At 41.4% G+C, this 3,237-nt stretch overlaps 1 long non-coding RNA gene across 1 annotated transcript in view; it reads right to left on the minus strand.

Moving 5' to 3' along the window:
* Positions 1-1,760: 1,760 nt before the first annotated feature.
* The window catches only part of LOC105537187, a 41,492-nt gene continuing 40,015 nt past the window's right edge, over positions 1,761-3,237 (minus strand). Inside the window, exons 2-3 of the long non-coding RNA XR_001005682.1 lie at positions 2,923-3,061; positions 1,761-2,496 (exon numbers count right to left, since the gene is read on the minus strand). This is a non-coding gene — a long non-coding RNA (uncharacterized LOC105537187). The remainder of the gene's footprint in view (positions 2,497-2,922; positions 3,062-3,237) is intronic.

Raw genomic sequence — 3,237 nt, forward strand, 5'->3', positions numbered from 1 at the left:
TAACCCTCAGTATCTCAGAATGGGACTGGATTTGGGGATAGAGTCTTTGAAGAGGTAATTAAGTTAAAATGGTGAGCCCTAATCCAGTTTGACTGGGATTCTTATAAGAAAGAAGGGGGAGAGTAGGATTCAGAGGGAAGACCATTTGAAGACACAATGAGAAGACAGCCAAGGAGAGAGGCCTCACGCAAAACCAACCCTGCCAACACCCAGATCTCGGATGTCTACCCTCCCAGAGCCTGGGAGGCTTCCTCACAGAGCAAATGTAACTCAGGCTACTTTGTTATGGAAACCCAAGCAAACGAACCCAGGAGGATTGTCTGTTTCACAGTTTCCTTCAAATCAATAATACTCATGGAGATTGGGAATGACAGAGATGGTAGAGGGAGTTGGGAGGATGACTGCACATTATCAAGAGGAAGGAATACAGCAAAGAGGCAGAGGAAGGAGGGCACATGAGTATTGGAGAGGAAATGTGAACGCCTTTGGAAATCTGGCCCATTGGACTGTAAATCTGGACATAAATCTGGGTGCCAGGAAGTCATGAGGCCGCTGACCTCTGGGAAGTTGAAAGGGAAAGTTGCTTTGGGCAGAAAAATGACTTTGATTTGGGGAAAATTCTTTTTATTCTCTGTTAACTATGAAATCAATAATTTACGTGTTTTCTGTGTGCCAGTCACTGTGCTTGGGCTGTGAAATGGATAGACGGGGCGGTCCCTGACTTCAGGGAATTGGTATTTACTAAAAGAGAGTTAGTTTAGCATGAGTGGTGGGAGGAAGGTTAGTTTCAGACATTTGATTGCCAACCTCCAAAGCTCTGTTGTCGGGAAGTTTAGGATGTGCTGGAGCCATTGATTTGTAAAGACAAATGATCCCATCCAAGGGTTGAGTAGAGGAAAGTATCTGCAGAGGTGGCCTCCCAAATAGAAAAAAAAAAAAATGTTCTGAAAACATCCTGTTTGATTTCCACGAATTACCTTCTTGGGGTTCTTAAATGGCAGAAGAAAAGAAAAAGATGCTTAGATTTAAGTAAAAATAGGTAGAAAGCAAGAACATCCAGAAGATAAACTATGCTGCCTGTTTGTCCCTGAAGCGTGGTAGAGGAAGTGTACCTTTCTGATGAGGAAGCTCCAAGCAGGTGCCAAGTCTTATTGTATGTTGTGATTTGTCCTGGAATCTTATAGGCCTTACCAGGAAACATCAGGAGGTTGCTCAGATGGAGGAACGTAGATGGGTTTCATGCAGGCTTTTCTGAAGTTCTATGAAATCTAGGGCTTTATTCCCTCATTATAACTCAAGATAGCGCTTTGCCTCAGGTTTTGCCCTGAGCATGTGTGCTCCTGAAGAGAGAACCAAATCCTGACCAACAAACCCGTCCCCACCCAGACAGAAGCCCTGGAGAGATGAAACCAGGGTGGCCCATCCATCAACAAGCCTAGGTTCCACCACAAGTGCAGATTCTATATCAGTCAAATGATACAGGGAGTTGATGCAGATCCACAGAGATGACTATTTAAGTTCTCCTGCCTAGAATTTCTTGTCTTTTTTTCTGTTGATTTTTACTGGCATAAAATGTTGTACATTTTGTACATTTATCACTACGGCATGATGTTTCGAGGATGACTGTAAATGAAATATGGATGTATCCTAAAGATATTTATGTAATTTAGCAAAATTATTTTGCAAATTCATTCAAAAGAATCTGCTCAGTTCACATCTTGCTGGCATCACAAAACATTTCACAAATCACACCTTAATGTGGGAACAAGTACACATTACTTCAACATACCAAATATGTGAATGCACAAATAGTGTTTAAAATATTTTATACAATAAATTGTGACCACTCTGTTAAAATACCAGTTTCTAAAGAAAATTGATTTACGAAAAATAGCTAATCACAGTACCCCGTGAAAGCTGCATTTTTTCAGTATCACTTAATGTTTCAAGCCAAGAGATTTGGATGGTTGTCTCATTTTGTTTTCCTTTTTTTTCCCCCCATTCATTTGCTGAACAATCATCTTCTGAAACATCCTACTTCTGCCGTGGTATCAACTGGCACGTTACCAAAAAGATGTAAATGATTTAATTGAATTAGTTTAATTAGGTAAATTAACAGTTAAGCATATCACACACAAGCTTGTTCTGTTTCTACCACGTTATGGAGATAATTTAGTACAGAAGGAGAACGGGCATGACCAAAATTCCAATGAAATGAGCCAGACTAGCTGGCAGAGGGGAAAAAAACACAAAGATAACAGTTGCTGGAATTAAATCTGGGTAAATAATTTATGTGCTGGATTCATTATGTAATTTGAGTCGTAGACAACCAGTTGATAGTCAATGAATGTGCAAAAACATTGCTACCGAGTGGAAGCGTGAAGACGACCAAAGTGTTTCTGACCTTTCCCGAAACATATTCCCGGGAAAATTCCAGCGGTCCTTGGTAATTTAGACAAACTGAGGCAATGCCAGCCAGCTTGGCTAATCAAAAATCTGAATTAAAACAAAAAAACAAATGAACTGTGGTTTGACGGCCTTCAAGTATATGCCATGCCATTAAATCAAACAAAGCAGGGGTATTCAATCTCGGCAATATGGGCATTGTTTGGGAGGACTGGCATTGGAGGGAGTTTCCAGGGCATTGCAGGATGCTTAGCAGCACCCCTGGCATCTACCCGATAATGCCAGTGAGCCCACCTTCCCTGCGGTGGTGATAATCCAGATGTCTCAAGACATTGCCAGATGTCCCCTGGGCGGGGGTGTCAAAATAACCCTGGTTCAGAACCACTGAGATAAAACCATTGAATACTATCTAATATGAATCGTGAGGAATTCACCTTTAGTAAATTATTCACAGTGAGTTGTAACATTCATAGCACCTACATAGAATCTTATATAAAATTTGAAAATATTTATTACCTCAAGTATTTGAAACATTTCCTGGCTGGGCATAGTGGCTCATGCCTGTAATGTCAGCACTTTAGGAGGTTGAGGCAGGCAGATGGCTTGAGCCCCAGGAGTTTGAAACAAGCCTGGACAACACAGCAAAACCCTGTCCCTATATACAGTACAAAAAATTAGCCAGGAGTACCTTTAGTCCCAGGTACTTAGGAGACTGAGGGTGGGAGGATTACTTGAGCTCAGGAGGTTGAGACTTCAGTGAGCTGTGATCATGCCTCTGGACTCCAGCCTGGGTGGAGACCCTGTCTCCAGAAAAAAAAGAAAATTTATTTA

This window comes from Mandrillus leucophaeus, unplaced genomic scaffold (genome assembly GCF_000951045.1).
Source record: "Mandrillus leucophaeus isolate KB7577 unplaced genomic scaffold, Mleu.le_1.0 Scaffold17, whole genome shotgun sequence".
NCBI lineage: Eukaryota > Metazoa > Chordata > Mammalia > Primates > Cercopithecidae > Mandrillus > Mandrillus leucophaeus.